The following is a 19,279-nucleotide window of genomic DNA, read 5'->3' on the forward strand; positions in this document are numbered from 1 at the left end:
GCCGCTGCAGCCGTGTTGTTTTTTTGTTTTTTTTTTTTTACGAAATATGGGCTCGTAGTCACTATATGCTTGTAGTAGCACATCCATTTCTGTCGGGGAAAAACGCAGACCTATTTTGGCTTGGTCCTGTTGCCATGGTGACTCGTAATTTCTTCACTCCATTGTTCAGGGCTTTTTATAGTCGCGTGGCACGCGCCTAACTCTGAGTCAGACAACTCAGAGTTGATTAAACCAACTCTTTTCAGCTGTTCTGAAACCGAAAATTCCAAGTAATCCAACTCTGGTTAAGTCAACTCAGAGTTCAGGTTTGAACTCTGAGTTTGTTAAACCGCCTTCTTGAAATAGGCCCCAGGACTGTTTTTGGATTTGGATTGTCTCTTGGACTGTTGTAGTGTCTGTGTCTCCTGTGCCCTACCAACAGGAAACTAGCTCGCCTGGTCTTATAATAGAGTCCACCATTCACATTGTTGGTTTTCTACCAGCCTGATCCTGACAAAAAATGCTTTACATTATCAGTGCTGTTCTGCCAATGGACGTAGCTTGCTTAGTTATTTCTGAAGAGGGTGTGATTTTTAGCTATGAAAATACACACTACAGCTCCCCTGTCCCTTCACCAAGCTACAACATATATATTTAAAAGGGTCACTTGGAATTTTAACATATTGGCATAATTTACAGGCTAATATTTGAAAAGACGTTACTTCTCTGTGGCTCCTGCACACCGTAACTGCTAATGTCACTTGCAACCTATGGTAAATGGTAAATGGACTGTATTTATATAGCGCTTTCTCACAGTGTGTTACACTGGTCAAAGCGCTTTACAGGAGATTATACACCATTCACCCATTCACACACACACATTCACACACCGATGACGAGAACCTATCAGAGCTCCATTCACCAATGACCTGTGGTAGGAACAAAAAATAAACTAATAATATGTAAATTAATGTGTTTTACAATGATTTTATGATTTACGACTGCAATTTTTTTTTTTGTTACAATATCAGGGAAAAACTGGACTGCAGCTTTGCTTTTAAATCCACTTGCCGCAGTGCAGCGCTGAACTGGAAACAGTGATAACCCTGGAATCATCATACTATCTGAAGTCGTTGTGAAAAGGGCCCATTCAAATACTTCTGTTCCTCACTGTAGCTGTGTCATCATCACTGTATTTCTCTAAGCACACAAACACCTTGTCGGTTGTTACTATTAGCACAACAGTCAATATGCTTGCATCAAATGTTAGGCTCTGTGTGCCAAACAAACCCACACAGGAAGAAATTAATTTCTTTCACCAGCTTAGCAAGCAGTTCTTTGATAAAAACCACCCACCGCACTCACCCACACACAAATACCTGCCAGTGAACTGTTACTATGAAAGAATTTTCACACAAACATAAAGCACACGACCACACTTATGCACACACTGATTGGACTCACTTTCTTTCTCTTCAAACCTCATTAGGACTGCTTTAAAACTGAAAGTTGCCCTCTGCCTCTATGCTTTGTTCAGGGCTTGGGGCACTGCAGCGTGGGCCTTTGAAGTCTCTGTTTTATGTGTGTGGCTTTTCACACACACTTTTGCAAATTTGTCTGTGCTTACCAACAAGAATTTGCCTTTGCATGTATTTGTGTGGCCTCCAGTAACTATGAGCACAAACATGCAGGGTTTTTTTCCCCCCCTTTGCTTGGATGTGGATTAAAAGGGTATTGTGCTGTGCATTTTTTTCACTCCAAGTAGAAACCTCCTCAGGCTTGCTAATGAATCATTCACTACACCCACAGAACCGCTGTCCCAGGAAATTTACATCCTCCCATTAAAATATGCCTTAAAAGACACAGACCTTAGAGCTTCTTTAGGTCTGAATATATAAGACGGTGCAACCCCAACTCAAAAAGATGCTACTCAAACCTGAAACAAGCTGGAACCAGATGATTTGCTGACAGTGACACACTGACATATGAAAAATTGTTGTTTCAGTGTGCAGAAACTGAATGTACTTTTGGGAAATATTTGTTTGATTAGCAAAATACTAAATTATGAGTGATGTCTCTGCCATGCTGTGAGTTAGCACAGTGAAACTGAGGCAGCATTTTCCATCAGTGAATGAATACTGGACATTTGCAAAACTGTACTGTGCACATAATAAAAGTTCTAGTGGTGCTCAGGCAACACAATAATTTGTGGTATCTAAAAATGTAATTCACAGTATATTATATCAAAATGTAATAATACAGTAGCTGTTAGGGTTATCCTTCAGCCTGCAGCTACTTGGTGAGATTATAATTCTAGACACTGCATAAATCTTCCTTTCAAGATTCTGCATTATTTGTGATAGGAACTTGCTCTATTATAGTAAATGTTCCATAGTTTTACTTGCTTACACTCCATCACCTTAACTCCTCAATGTAAACATGGCTGCTAGCACCCACTTGTTTATATTTAGCTTTAGTTTAAATTTTAAAAAAAGAATAACTTTACATCAACCTATTTGACATTTTTGGCAGTGTATAGACTAAACATTTAATAAATGGGGTACAACCACTGATTGTATACTATATGATGGACAAGCTGATAGCTCCCAGAAGCGAAGCCCCCTTGATTCAATCACCCTCTGGTGGATGGTTGCCATATAGGTCATAAATCCCACCTCCTCCATGTTAATTGATTGGACATGAGACAAACTAAAAACTAAAGGTAAAAATTTAAAGAAAAATCCTAGAGGTTTTATCTGTGGTTTTTGGTGGATATATCATGTTGATGTGTGTACAAGTGATCAATTTTCAGTTTAGTTTGTTTTTAATAAGTTATTTGATAATATAAAAAGGGGTGTATTTGGCACTCCACTTCTGTGCAGAATCTGGTTGCAAAAACGCAAGATGGCAGCCACCATATTCAGCCACCGTGGAGGGAAGTGCCAACATGACATCCATCATACACAGTCAATGGTTACAACACACCATAATGTATGTAGTTGTTTTGTAAGCACAGTGTTTATTAATTCATTTGTCAACAAATTTAACACCTCTGGACTCCCACAGTACATACATATGACAGTAAATGATAATATAGTGAAGCAGTTGTAATAATATAAAATGTGTTAATTAGAGATATTTCAATTATTAACAAATCCTGTACATTGCTTAAAATGTTTTTATAACTGCTTACAACTGCATGAAATTGCATTAGTAAAAATGCATTCAAGTTGTCCTACAGATACTGATTCAGGGTGTTTTTTTAGGTTAGTCTAACAAGCTAAAGACACTGATGCATTACTTTATTTTTCCCTATGTCTGTAAACTTTGATCTCGACTGTACAAAAAACTGTACATGATGGAACAAATCAAGTAATTGATTGATATTATCAAGTTGGGGGGTATATCTAAATCATATTTGCACTCTTCTGATACTTTATGGAAAGACAAAATGTGTTCCAAGATTGGACATGTTATATGTTTTGGGTTTTTTTCCAGGTTGAAACAAATGGCGTGCAACACAGCAAAACGTAACAATTTATCATCTATTTATGTCAGCAAAAGCAGAAACATAAAAGTAAACGTGCTAATACATGATGTTCCTTTGTTACATTCATATTGCAGTAATAATCACAGCCTGTTATCATCCATCTACCCTGCACTAGTGGTATAAAAAGCTATAGCAATGACAACAATTGTAGAATCCCCACCTGTTATTTACCAAATTAGTAGCTAGTGTTGACATCTTACAGTACGTCATGTATCTGTCCTGTATTAGCACAGGATCCACTGACAGAATGGTCCATCCTGGCTCTTCTCCATTAACATTGCAGTTGATGAGAATCTGTATATTCTGTTGTCATTCTAATAGCTGAGAATGGGACAAAATTTGAATGTCATTAGAAATTACCTCTCTGGAGTAAGGTTGTAGGGCAACAGTGCAGCAAAATGATTGATTTTAAAAAGCAGCACTTTGACTTTTGCTCAGTCTTTACTTTACATATAGAGGACAGATCGTGCTGTTTCCCAGTACACAGACATCTAAACCAGCAGAGGGGAGAGCATACAGTACTACACTTTGTGCAGACATAGTACTTTTTCATTATACCTCTGTGTGTGCAGAAGAGTGAAAGACACAAAAAATGCACAGGAGATACAATGAGTGAGTGAGAAAGTGTGTGTGTGTGTGTGTATATCTGCGCAGTGGGGGAGGCCCATCTTCACCACAGTTGAGCAGTCTAGCTGAAGTTACTCCGGTCTAAGAGAAGACAGGTGGGCATTGACTGAGTGGAGCTGTGTGTGTGTGTGTGTGTGTGTATAGGCAAGAAAGACAGAAAAAGCACCCATTTATATGTGTGTGCAGGCGTCTGTGGTCCAACCATTTTTAAAATCTCATCCACTCAAAACACAAGTCTACCCCTTGAATCCCAATACTTGTGTGCAGAGGGAAAAGATAATGCAAGAGTAAAGGTCATGCAGATGGATAAGTATGTTCCAGAGTTAACTTCATAATCTCTGTAAATCTGAGTAGCCACATAGTAGATCAAATGATCTGCCTACTACTGTAACGCTATAGTTGTGAGAGCTGACAAGTCCAGCTGAGGACTGGTTGTTTGAGTCTTCAGGCAGAGATGGCAGTTGTTGTCTCTACTGAGTCTGACCTTCTGCTACCTGTCACACATCATCTTTACTTCCAATCGTTCAGATTAATACCACTGGCTTTCTTATGTATGGTGGGAGACTGTAGGTGAAATGGGGTGGGACGGATGAGAGAAGTTCAAAAAGAGGACAGAAGGACAAGAGGTAGGACAGATAGAGAAATAGATAGACACCCAGGGAGGGACCAGAAGGTGAAAATGAAGACAATGGGAAGGATGGAGAGATGAAAAGATGTAAGCAATGAGATGAGGAAGGAGGGAGATAAGCAAAGGGTGATTGGATGTTAGACCACTTATAAAAAGCACTTGTTGAGCTTGTCAATGTTGAGCTCAGAGATCACAGAGAGAACACGTCCACCTCTGTCTGGTACCCTTCTATTCTGCCACCTCTCTGTGTTATTATATCACACAGATATAATGCAAACATACAAAAATAGTATATATATGGGTCATCAAACATAAAAAAATGTACAAATACACCTAACAAAAAACTGTAAATGCACGCATGTAGACTCATTAGCATACAATAACACACACACAGGTTCAAACACACTTACAGTATATATACACATAGAGGAATTAAAAGGACAGCAAATATATGCTGGTCCATCTCCACTACTGTATGTGTTTCGGTGGCATCATACCACAAGTGAAACAGATGAATGGACAACTAAAATTTTCATTTCATTTCATTTCATTTCAATCTTCCACACTAAAAACTCAGAAAATATAAATATTATTATCAGAAACTAATATTCTGCATTTCTTAAAGATGGACAGGATTTCACTGAATGAGACACATTTAGCTGATGCGAAAGTAAAGGGATCTGGCAGATTATATTTGCTCCAGTTATAACGACACTTCAGGATGGATGGGTTTTTACATTAAGGGTGATCTGCTTTTTTTACGTGTTGTCACCAGAATTTGAGATAATATAAAAAGATGAATGCAACATCCCATCTTCTCATCTCTCATCACATTTTCTATACCACTTAGTCCCGAACAGGGTCACTGGAGCCAATCCCAGCAGGCATTGGGCAGGTAGCCGGTCCATCACGCTGGCGAACAACCACACACATACACACAGTCACACCTATGGGCAATTTAGAGTCACCAGTCAACCTAAGCTGCATGTCTTTGGACAGTGTGAGGAAGCCAGAGTACCCAAAGAGAACCCACGCAAGCACAGGGAGAACATGCAAACTCCGCACAGAAAGGTCGCAAACTTGTAACCTTCACGCTGTGAGACAATGGCACTACCCAATGCACCACCATGCTGCCCACATCCCATATTCTGTTTTTCTCCAATACATGTGAGGCAGTACAAAGGCGGTATACAGTGTTAGGCAATCAAGTTTACTCAAAAGAAAGAGAACAAAACAGCTGCTGGGCTTTTTTATAAGTTCTGTATACAGTACCTAATTGAGCATTGTTTCTGCATCTGTGAAATAATTCTGCAGGCAAAATGCTTGATAATTCTAACAAACCCACGTCAGACAACACATCCCCACATTAAACAGAGATTCACCAATCACTCAGCCAAGGCTGTAAAGCAAAAAAGCCAGAAATTCAATTCAGAGCACTTGTGTTTAAACACACACACACACACACACACACACACACACACACTCTGTTTAACAGTTAGTTTGTCTCTGCCAAATCAACAAAATCTGTCACACAGCAATGCACAGAGTCGATTGTGAAATGAAAATTGTGCATCAGCAAAACGTAGTCATTTCTATGTGACAATGGCAGTGTTATACTACAGTAAATACACTCTCACATACATTAAATACTCAATATGTAGTTAAATGATAACTGAACACAGGGCTCACCTAGTTGGCCAATCAACCAGCCCGTAGAAACTTCAGCCAGTAATTTGTTCCTATAAGAATCTGCCAGTGAGCACAAGATATGGAAGACATTATGAGTTTTTGAATAGTAATGACCACACAGACGTCTTGCTACAGATAGTATCTGTGTGGGCAAACATGAAACCTGAATGGCAACAAAATAAAAAGCTGGACTGCTTGTGAATACAGAAGTGTTCAAGCTCAATGTAAACATGCAAAGTTACCAGTAGGATGAGGAGAGATCATTTGGCGACGAGCTCACGCCCACGCTCCCCTTAAGTAATGCTCCACTAATTTGAAGCAGGTGCACCTCGCCTCCGGGAGCGCACTCCAGCACCTGCAGAGGCGGAGTTGTTGATGGTCCCAGTGCTGGCAGACGAGGTGCTGGGAGTGCACCGATCCGCAGCCACAACAATTCCATCATACACCTTCTCCTCACCTAGCTGGGGGGTATCAGTAGCACAGCTATTATTTCCTCTATAATTCATTTTAATCCATACACCTATCGCCATCCCCTCCTACTGATTCGGTATCACACTGTGAATCCACTACCTCAGCTCATCCCTATTTCCACACGCATCATTCCTGCATCCTGCCAAGCTGTCTGTATAAGATCTGTGTGTCTATCTATCCAAGATCTGACTTGGTCTACTACTTATTTTCAATAGCAGGCTTTGTTGCATACCCTTTCTCCTTTACCCTTCCTCTCACCCACCCCCTTCTCTATGCTCATAGTGAGTGGTATCAGTAGCATGTGTCTCATATTTACTCCATCTGAATTACACTTCCATCTACAAAAGTCAACAGTGAGTGTGTGTGAGAGAGAAAGCCTCAAATAGACACTGTCGGGCTGATCCATCTAATCATGGCCACCGTGCACAAAACATTAGTTCTTTATTTGCAGCAGTCAGAACATGCACTAGAAAATGTGCAGTCCATTAGGGAAGGATGAAATAGCAGTTTTACCAGTGCAGTGAACTAACACTGGTTGTTTTTGAAAATCTCAATGATTTATGAACACTGGTTTTCAGTGATCTTAATAAGTAATTTGATTGTGTGCACATGTGCCTGTGAGTCCTTGGTTGCACTGAAATGTGGAAAAGGGCAGCAAGGCCTGTATGAAAAAGGTAGAGAGGCAGTGTGTTGGTATTTACTAAATACTTAATAAGATGAATTTGTCACAAACAAACAGGGACAGGGGACAGAAATATACTCTGGGAGAATAACCAGTCGTCCCTGTAGTGAAAATTTTATGGTAGTACCCTTTTTAGTTTATTGGCTGTTGCTCTGTAGTCATTGTATCCAGGAATTTGTGTGATTGTGACACCAGACCATTTATTGTGTCAGCATGTTCATAAATATTTGCATGCCTTTCTGTGACTGTTGAACCAGATGGCTAGTACCCTGTATTAACTGGTATCCTGTTGCCCATCTGTTTGAGCATTTGTTACCTGCAATTGTATGTGTGTATAAAAAGAGAAGTAGCGCTCTGTTCTGAGAGCTTCTCTCCATCAGACTGGTTAGAAACTCTGTTTAGAGATCACTCCTTTCTACAGAAATAAATGTGTAATAATTTTCAGAGTTGATGTTAAGTTTTTTTTTTTTTTACACTCACTGAGCCTTAATAGATAATTTTGCCATAATATCCCCCAACCGGAAGGTTGGCGGTTCAATTCCCATTCTCCCCAGTCCACATGTCAAAGTGTCCTTGGGCAAGACACTGAACCCCAAGTTGCTCCCAATGGCCAGAGCAGTGCCTTGCAGGGACAGCGCTGTGTGTGTGTGAGCTGCAGCTGCAGCTGGCTGCTTCAGTCCTGTATCGGAGAGAAATTTCTTGTGTGCAACTTATTATTAAATATTCTCTGCCCGACAGACAAACAAAAAATAGATGTGCGTATGCTTCCATAAACACACAGAAACATGCAAAAATGTATGCACAGTGCCAACTGCCATCACTGGAGCATGATGGCTACAGAAAAAGTTTTTTTTTAATTTTTTATTGCAACACAAAATAACACATTTACAGGACAAAGCACATAACATAGTACATGAGACAACAGACATTAACAAAAGAGACAAAGGGATTATTAATTGAGAGTATTAAGTTGTGTGTGTGAAAGTGTGTAGTGTGTGTGTGTGTATTCAACTCTATGCAGACTGATATTCATTACTTAAGGTAAAATAGAATTAAACCAAATAAACTAGGAAAATGGAGGGGTATAAATGCAAAGGAATGATTGTAGTAATAAAATAAAGAAGAAAAAAAGCTATATCAACAATATACTTTTCCATTCACATACTTATGTATAGAAAAAAAACTTACTTTTGGCTTTTCACATTTAGGGGTCGCCACAGCGAATCATTACACTGACGACTCACATGTTGACATTTGGCACATGTTTTACGTCGGATGCCCTTCCTGACCCCTGATTTGAACCCGGGCTGCAGCGGCGAGAGCGCAGCGCCTTAACCACTAGCCTACCAGGGACAGCTTTCACATATTTACACTGTAACAAATTGCTGTTAAAAAAACGGCCAAATTCCAACAGTAACATATTGTTTTCCATTAAAACGGTACTATACTGTTGAAAACAGTGACTTCTGGGAAATATTTATGGGCAGCCCACACTTTCCCATAAAATACCACAATATACTGTAAATAGCGTTGCATTCTGGGAGTGATGTTAGAATCAACGGTAGAAAGGTGGCGCAAATATGGAAAGTTACTGTATTTCTCAAGGTTGCACGCAGAGCAGACTTGGAGCCAATTTTCATTTGGAGGATTTCCCATTTGATTCCTACATTTTTGAAGCAAATCCCAGGGTAAGGTGAATTACATTCCCTCTGTCTGCTGATGGTCGGATGCCCTTCCTGCCCCCTGATTTGAACCCGGGCTGCAGCGGCGAGAGCGCAGCGCCTTAACCACTAGCCTACCAGGGACAGCTTTCACATATACAATAAAATAATATAAAATGAATCAAGTAAAATATAAGAAATGAGTAGAGAATGCTGTATAAATATGATTGTATATGTGTCCAGTTACAAAATTCTGGGATCTTAATTTCTCATTTGTGATTAATTTGAATAATGGAAAAGTGAAGCTTTTGTCACAGGGTGGTGCATGAAGCTCTCTTGAATGTGGAGGTGTGAACCCAATTAAAGAGCCAGTAGTCTGAGGCAGTAGAACAGAGTTTATTGTCCGCTTCGGGGAGCTCAGGTGCGGGAGAAACAGTCAGAACTGGAACGTTAAACTGTATCGAGGGATCAGGCAAGGAGGGCAAGGCAGAACATCTCTGGTCGGTAGTACAGGCAGGGTCTCAATATCAGAATAGGAGTTCAACAAGAAGGACAAGGCAAAATCATTAGTGGGTAATACAGGCAGGTTTTCGATCTCAGAATGGCAGGTGCTAGACAAAACAGCTGGAGAGTCTCGCAGGACATTTACTTTTTCATTATTGTTTTGTATGTACGCCTGATTAATGTTACTGAATATTTAAAGTACGTTAGTCTTATGGTTTCTTTGTTCAACTAGAAGTATTATTGTGCTTCTATTTTGGGGATTTCAGAATTTCTCCTCTCTTTTCTGTGAATTTTTAAGTTAACACATTTCTGTTCTGCTTTAAGTAGCTCTGTCTATGAGAGGGAAATTGTCCAGTGGTTTACTTTGGCTTAGTTGTAAATAGAAAAGAAAAAAAAGTTATAATTTCCTTGCATGTGTGTGTGTGTGTGCTCGCGCAGCCTAGAAAATAATAGTTAAAGCCTTTTTTGTCAGCATTGCTAATGAGTTGGGATAAGACACACTGAACTAAAATGTTTATTTTTTTTTATTAGCAGTTTTTTTGTTAGTGGTGGATTTGCCATCAAAATGTTCCCATGCCAGTTCTGTGCTAGTGAATGTACCAATGTATGTGCATATGTTAGGCACACAGATTCATATGGGTGTACCAGATTTCAACCAGAACTCCCGCCAGAGAGACTGATTATACTATGGAACAAAAGCGCCAAAGATTGGAGGAGATCTATAGACAGGAAGGTGCAGATGGGGTTGAAAGAGCAGAGGTCCGTCATCTCATGGAGACTACATTCTGTCTACTGCGTCACCATATAAATGCGATTCCAGCTCCTTCCATTGGAGACATAAGGAGCAAATGGCGTTATCTCTTCAATCAGCGATACATGTATGCTTATTTTGAGCTTCTCACAGATCTTAATGTGCTGCGTGATCACAGAATATTTCCGCAACAAACCTACCAACAAAGATGTCCAGACTGTCCTCTCCCAGGGGGAGGACACTGAGGTAGCACTTCATGTGGTCCAGTTGCTGATGGCCCACTTCACACAGACCACAGATGGGTTCATCCTTCTTGCAGATGTAAGTTTGTTTCTCTTTCTTTCGAAATTTTTTTATTGCCTTGAATTGTTGCCATCTTAAATTCATATCATGAACATTATCACTACAATTCTATTGTCTTTTCCCTATAGTCGTCTGCCACAGTGGCTGATGTTGAGAGGACCCTCATGCTACCACCAACTCCTCGTCTAATACTGCTCAGTATGTACTGTATTCATTGAAATTACATTGTTTATGGTATATTAGATGAGCTTTCACATATTTATATCCCAGCAAAGCATGCACATTCTTCCATGTAAAGATATACAAGTTAAGATGCTCTCTGAAATTACTATTTCATGTTTCAGGTGGAACAGAGCATATGACTGCAGGACACTGGATGATCAGCCTTGAGGGCGAGGTCCTATGTGAGGGCATCCAGCCAACATTCGTGACGGGGCTTGCTGCTCTGTTTTCAGTGTACTACATATTTTTTTAATCTGCAGTACCAAGAGGAGGCTGCCTGTACACTAGAATTTATTCAAAGGTAAAGTTTGTGTTGTCCAACAGACCTGTTTCACAGCAGTCATTTCGACATGAAATTGTAGGGTAAACACAGGTGTTATTGATGATATTAAACTTCAATCCCATTAATATCTAATCGAGCCAGATGATATTAATTAAACTCCAATCTCATTAATGTCTAACAGAGCCAGGGTTCTGGTATAGTAATACTAACTCACTGGAAATATTGCTACACATAAATAGAACAGAACCACAACTAATGTCAGTAGTAATACCTGTGTTTACCTGCTATGTCATGTCAAAATGGCTGCTCTGAAAGAGGTCTATTCTCTTTACTTGTCTCTAGTTGCTTGGTCATCATATCCAATTTACTTATGATTGTTTAAGTAAATATATGAGCACCAATAGTCATCCCAACAATATCTTCACAACACTGATATTATGGTATTCCATTAAAAATATTTTGATATGTGATTTTGATCATATGTACGAGCCCTATGTCATATAATAGCAGACTTTTTCTTTTCAGCCTCTAATCTTGGACTAATATGTTTATCAGGCGATTCATTGGTATCATCCCAGAAAGAGGGACCAAGGCCAGCCGGGGTACGATAGTGTCCAAGAGGACAGGGAAGGTTGTTCAGAAGAAGTCTGTCACAGTCAACCACCATGTGTCCACTCTTCTGAAAAATCTAATAGACTTTGAATGGCATTTCATTGGCCAGTAAGTGATCAATACCCTGTTCACATCAACACAGCCACGGTTAGTTCCCAGTTTTTGTCCTAGATTATATATATGTTTTCCTGTCTACTAAATATACTACTCACCACTTGAAAAATGTGGGTATTTATGCTGTAGAAGACTGAAGAAAAACTATGTGAACCAGAAGGGAATATATTCACTTGTCCCAGGACAGGAGTGTTCTTGCATATGTTCAGTTTTGCCTTTTAAGGTCACTTTGTATAAAACAGTCAGCAGAATATTGGCAGACACTTGATCAGATCTAATCTGAATGAACTCAGAATAATCTCTTTGTTTTAAAATAACCATTTAAGTTCAACTAAGAGTTAACCTAAGACTGTTGTCTTATTCTGAAGGGAGGATGTGTCTTGCCAGTGTCTTGAAATTTATTGTATTATAGTGATTTGTCTGATTGAGTAACTTTTTTCATAAATTCAAGTCTGACTGGCTAGATTTTACACCATTTAGATAATGAAAACAAAAACAAACAAAAAAGAGGAAGAAAAGAGAAGAAATAACAAAGGAAATCTTTTTCATATTGTTCCTTCTGTCTAAGCATCTAACTCTAAATCTCTTTCCTTTAAGATTAAGGATCGACTTCCCCGCGACCCTGTTTGGGACTAAGCAGTGTAGATAATGGATGGATGGATGGATGGATTGGACTTCCCCACGACCCTGTTTGGGACTAAACTGTATAGGTAATGGATGGATTATTAAAGTTTTTTTTTTTACATTTCATTTAGATTCATTGATAAACACATTATATTGGCCATTTTGAGTTTACAAATATTTACACAAGGTAACATGCATTCCCATGTTGCTATGACTTGAAGTTTCAGGTGCAACAGGGCAAGTCACAATTAAAGGTTGGATGATCACCTTTGAGGGCCGTGTAATCTCTGAGGGCATCACACCAACATTTGCAATGGGACTTGGTGCTGTCTTTGCAATCTACTACATATTCAACCTTCAGTATCAACATGAGGCAGCCTGCACTCTGGAATTCATTCAGAGGTAAAACCCCTTCATTCCTTGTCATCATTATATGGATATATACAATTAAATTAATGTGTTTGTATTTCTTTGTATAAAATGGTATTAGTACTGTACATTTCAAGCCACAACACACACACACACAGACTGGGTATTTGGTTGGACTATAGGCTTTATAATTCCTTTTGATGTCACTTCTATATGTCATTCAAGTCCACTCTATTAGTGCAATGAAGAAAGACAAAAAAACTATTCATTGCATTTAATTAATGTACACAAAACAGTATGTTGTTGCAACCCCACTCTGATCTTAGACTATTTTGATTTCAGGCGCTTCATTGGTATAAATCCAGAGAGAGGGACAAAGGCCAAAAAGGGCAAGGTTGTCTCCAAGAAGAAAGGTGTGATCGTCCAGAAGAAGTCTTCTGCAGTCAATACACACGTCACCATGCTACTGAAGAATCTGACTTTGAATGGAACTTCATATAGATTGGTCACCTCTTGCTCTCTTTGTTTTGACAGTCTGGCATTCCCACATTAAGCCACAAGAGAACTGGTATTAACTTTATAAGCATTAGCTTGGAGTGTATACTGTACATTCCTGATTGTATAGTTTATTTATTATTATGATTGTTTGTTGTTGTTTGACAGTGGCGACACTGAAATAATGCTGCAGAGAGGAACAGTGGCTACCAAAGTAATGGTCATCTCTCCTGGATCCACAAGAACATTTATTTTCTTTTTCTACGTTTTTTGTATTCATGTTGATATTGACATTGCTCTTTGAAATAAAGATATTTGATTTTGAAGTTTTTATTGCTTATTTTGCATAATATTCACAATAATGCATATGTCTGTAGCCCTGAGAAATAACGGTATGATGCTGGCGTCCCTGCTTCCAGCTCTTTACCGTAAATTATAGAAATACAGACATATACCGTTTTTCTGGTTTACAGACTACTACCGTAAAGTCATTTTACATACAAATACCGTAAAAATAACAGTATGATGCTGGCATCCCTGCTGCCAGCTCTCTACCGTAAATTATAAAAATACAGACATATACCGTTTTTCTGGTTTACAAACTACTACCGTAAAGTCATTTTACATACGAATACCGTAAAAATAACGGTATAATGCTGGCATCCCTGCTGCCAGCTCTTTATTGTTATTTTAAAGGAAAAGTGTTTACAGTGTATGTATACACTCAGATATATATGTAAACACATTCATAAATCAAAAATGAATGAAATTAACAAATTGGTAAATGATTAGAGAGGGAAGAGGAAAAAAAATAGGAGGTAGGTAATATTCTCAGTTAATTTGGTTTGACTGATAGGTGTGACACTCAAAACAGAACTATGGACAATGAGGACTAAGGACAGTAACAATAATGAAGTAAAAAGCAGCTTTGTTATATTTCTAGAAGTTTGTGGGAATGTGTGTGGCCTTGGCCTCAGGTATCAGGTTTAAGTTAAAAGAGATTAGAAATGGATACCACGTGTCAGTGATGGTTGGTATATTATTCTTATGGGTTGATGATATTTTCTCTAATGTGATATATTCTATAAGAAGGTTGGTCCAGTGGCTGATGTGTAATGAAATTTTTTGATTTCCAGTTTAGAAAGACTGTTTTCTTGGCAATAGTTAGAGAGATAAGAAGTAGGTTTTTATATTTAATTGGTAGGTTGTCAATTTCTGTGACATTATCGAGCAGGCAGAGTGACAGGGATGGGTGGATTCTACAGCTCAAAATGATGGAGAGTTTCTCAGTCACCGCTACCCAGAGGGAGTAAATGGGTTGAGAGGTCCAAGTACCATGAAAGTAATCATCTGCGCAATCCAGAGTGCATTGTGAGCAGGTATCTGTATCAATGAAACCCATTTTAAACATTTTGCCTTGTGTGATGTGAGTCCTGTGAATAGTCTTGCATTGTATATGCTGTAAGTTTATATTGGCAGTCATGGAAAAGATATTACAAATCTCAGTCCAGAAGTCGGGGCTTGGGGGGAGAGATAAATCCGTTTCCCATTTAGTCACTGGTAATGTTATTGTTCCATCTGTATTTGACATTAGTTTATAAAGTTTAGATTTAATATTCTTTGAGTTTGTAAATTTCATTATCTCCTCAGCTAACATGGAAGGTTGCAGGGGGTTGTTGATTAAATTGATCTTTGATTTAATTATGGATTTTAACTGTTGGTACTGGAGAAATTCTCCTCTCCCAACTTCGTACTTCTGGACTAATATGTTAAATGGTATAAACTGGTTGTTTTCAAATAGATGATGAAGGTGAGTGATTCCTGTGTGTTGCAATGTTGGAAAGTAGATGGGATTATTATGAATTTGAAAGTCAGGGTTATGTCAAATTGGTGTTAATGCTGATTTTGTGGCTGACCAGGCTGTCAGAGTTGCATAGATTGTGATATTTTTGAAATAGTTCATTTTCTTAATTGAGTATGGTAGGAAGACAAGGTCTGCAACTGAAGTATTTTTGCATTGATTTTGTTCTAGTTCTATCCATGAGCTATTACAACTATCCTTCTGAATCCATTTAACTACAGTCAGAGAAAAAATTATTTGAACCCCAGCTGATTTTGTTAGTTTGCCCACTAACAAAGAAATGATCAGTCTACAATTTCAATGGTAAGTTTATTTGAATAGTGAGAGGCTTAACAACAACAAAAAAATCCATATATATGCATTACAAAAAAAGTTATACATTAATTTGCATTTTCATGAATGAAATAAGTATTTGATCCCCTATCAGTCAGCAGGATCTCTGGCTCCCAGGTGTATTTTATACAAGTAACGAGCTGACATTGGGAGCCCTCTCAGCTCGTTACCTGTATAAAAGAGACCTGTCCACAGAAGCAATCAATCAATCCAGATTCCAAACTCTTCACCATGGCCAAGACCAAAGAGCTTTCCAAGGATGTCAGGGACAAGATTGTGGACCTACACAAGGCTGGAATGGGCTACAAGACCATCGCCAAGCAGCTGGGTGAGAAGGTGACAACAGTACTACGCTGTGAAGGACTGAAATCCTGCTGTGCCCGCAAGGTTCCCCTGCTCAAGAAATCACATCTACAGGCCCGTTTGAAGTTTGCCACTGAACATCTGACTGATTCAGAGGAAGACTGGGTGAAAGTGTTGTTGTCAGATGAGACCAAAATCGAGCTCTTTGGCATCAACTCAACTCGCCGTGTTTGGAGCAGGAGGAATGCTGCCTATGACTCCAAAAACACTGTCCCTACCGTCAAATATGGAGGTGGAAACATTATGCTTTGGGGGTGTTTTTCTGCCAAGGGGACAGGACAATTGCACCGTATCAAAGGGAGGATGGATGGGGCCATGTACTGTCAAATCTTGGGTGAGAACCTCCTTCCCTCAGTCAGGGCATTGAAAATAGGTCGTGGTTGGGTATTCCAGCATAACAATGATCCAAAACACACAGCCAAGGCAACAAAGGATTGGCTCAAGAAGAAGCATATTATGGTCATGGAGTGGCCTAGTCAGTGTCCAGACCTTAATCCCAGGCATCTTCAGAGAGTGGCAATATGGTGGATTTATTCCAGTTTATTGTATAGTTAGAAATCCAGGAGAATGTATTAATAATGGAGAAAGTTTCTTGTAGTGAACTGTAGGGGTCCTGTAGATATAATAGTAAATCATCTGCATAGAGGCTAATTTTATGTTGTGAGTTGGCATCTTGTATGCCTTTGATGCTATTATTCTGTCGTATTGCTGCTGCTAGAGGTTCAATGAAGATGGTGAATAGAGATGGTGAGAGTGGGCAACCTTGTCTAGACCCCCGATGAAGTGTGAAACTTTGCAAGGTTATCCCATTTGTAGTTATTGTAGCTCTAGGTAATGTATATAGCGTTTTAATCCAGTGGATGAAAGACTCTCCAAAACCAAACCTTCGTAGTGTGCTGAATAAAAATGACCAGTTAGCTTTACAGAATGCTTTTTCTGCGTCTAAAGATCCAATTATGGTGTCAGTTTGTTTTTGTTGTGCAGGGTTGATTAAGTTAAATCGTTTACAGGTGTTATCCAAAGCGTGTCTACTTTTAATGAAGCCTGTTTGGTCTGGGTGGATTATTGCTGGAGTAACTGTCTTTATTCTAGTGGCTAGTGCTTTGGTGATAATTTTTAAATCTGTGTTAATGAGTGACAGAGGACGATAGCTGGAAGGTGGGGTTTTAATGGGGTTTAAGGAGGAGTTTCATGGCAGCCGTATTCATCTGTGTCTTCGGGGGAAGGGCTGGGAGCAAGAAAAAGTAAATAACAATGTAGAGTCGGTGTGTGTGTGAATGTGGGTATGTAGGTGTTTGTTAGCTGAGAGCAACTGAAAATAAAACACTGTGTCAAATGTAAAACGGGAGGTAAAAATAAAGAAAAAAAAGAAGGAAAAAAAAAAGGCCCAAAACAAAACAAAACAAAAAGACAACACACAAATACACATACCAACAAACATAGTACAGCAGACATGGCAACAAAGCAGCATCCAAGCCAGAGATGTTTGTAGGAAGGCGTATGAGATATTTTTATGTGTATTTATGTGGCGAGAATGCTAGGTCGGGTATTATTTAATATAAGAATCAACAGTCACTTGTTGTTAGATGTAATGTGGGAGATCAAAAAAGCCATGGAGTGATGTTAGAATCTCAGTACAGCTGTCCTTCAATGAATAATTTGTCCACAACGATATTTTTCATAATTGGGTAGAGAGTTGTGTGCCTTTCAGTTCTTTTCCTTTGCTTTTGATGAGTTCTTTATGTTTGTAATGTTTCAGTTTGGCTATTATTGGTCGGGGTGTTTTATTTGAACGTGATCCAAGGCGGTGTACATGGTCAAAGGTGATCATGTTGACTGTGTCCAGTGGGATTTTTAGTTGATTCTTCATAAAGCCCTTAACCATTATTCTGTTTTCTTTCATGATAGAGTCCATTTTTTCGCTCAGGGTTTTGATGGATACTTGGAGAGAGTTGTTTGACTGTTCCAACTTTTCAATGTAATTGTGAGCGAATTCAAGGCTTGTCCAGAGTTCTTTTATTTCTCATGAAGTGTGACCAGTAAATCAACTTTTTTATTGATGGATGCAAGAACACTGACCTCAATGTCTGTCTGTAGATCGCTTGTATCTGTAGAAGAGGTCTTTTTCTGTTTGTTTTGTTTTCACATATCTTGTTGGTTTGTACTGGCGTTATCCATACCGCAGTGAATGCAGTATTTGTCGATGAATGATTCCAGGTCTGATAAATCCCCCAGTATGTGAAAGGTCTGTTCCAGTTATTGGCAGCAGCTTGCGATTCAGATGGATTGCTTGTGTAATACCAGTAGTGGGTTATAAAGTCCCTCCCCACCCCAAAAAAGTATTCTCTGATGTGTGCCTTTAACAGACCATGACGAAGGCTTCATGCCAAAACACATTGGTCTTCTCATTAAAGCTGGCTCAAAACACTGCAAGTGTTGCTAGACAGAGGAACACAAAGCAGAATGTAGCAGAGCAGAGTAGAGTAGAGTAGAGTAGAAAATTAGTGCCATTATTGGGACAGATTCAAGACCTCCTTTCATAATTTGAATGCAGTCATGGAAATGAAAATTCCATTTATGTGGTTGTAAAACTTGCTCTTGTCATTTGAGGATACTTGTTGAAAATATCTACAAAGTGTCCACTACCTGGTAGTTCCCTCTGAGACAGGAAAACATCTCTAAAAACATTGTACCTGCAGATTTCACATGCACACCTGCACACAAACACACAGTATTAGAGTTCCTATTTGAGAGAGAAACAGCAGATCAATCTGGCTTTTCCCCTGGGATACTACAAATCTCTAGGATCATTCTATTGATCCTTTTGTTAGGTATTTTTAGTCAGATAGATATTGGATAGATACTTTATGTATTAGAAATGTTTAGTGGAGATAGGATGTCTAGTTAGACTGTTAAATGCTTAGGCATGCTTATGAGTTTCTACAGGGTACATCTGGTCAAGGATAACTAGAGAGAAGAGTTGATGACTGTCAGCAGACAGGGTGTTTAATATTATTATTACGACATGTATAACTGTAGCCTTAGCCATAATATGTTCTTATGTTTAAGTCACGACATGTACTAGAGGTCGTGAGAATGTTTTTAGCTACACACCACTTAACCAACAGACACACACACACATTGATTTGCTTCATGTT

At 39.0% G+C, this 19,279-nt stretch overlaps 1 protein-coding gene and 1 long non-coding RNA gene across 6 annotated transcripts in view; one reads left to right on the plus strand and one right to left on the minus strand.

The window, feature by feature from the left end:
* grm8a (glutamate receptor, metabotropic 8a) overlaps positions 1 to 19,279 on the minus strand; it is a 388,925-nt gene that overhangs the window by 156,645 nt on the left and 213,001 nt on the right. The window lies entirely within an intron of this gene.
* LOC109959820 (uncharacterized) lies at positions 10,796 to 11,265 on the plus strand. The gene is made up of 3 exons (XR_002274883.1): positions 10,796 to 10,863; positions 10,974 to 11,043; positions 11,190 to 11,265. It is a non-coding gene; the product is annotated as an uncharacterized LOC109959820 (long non-coding RNA).

This window comes from Monopterus albus, unplaced genomic scaffold (genome assembly GCF_001952655.1).
Source record: "Monopterus albus unplaced genomic scaffold, M_albus_1.0 scaffold41.1, whole genome shotgun sequence".
NCBI classification, from domain to species: Eukaryota; Metazoa; Chordata; class Actinopteri; order Synbranchiformes; family Synbranchidae; genus Monopterus; species Monopterus albus.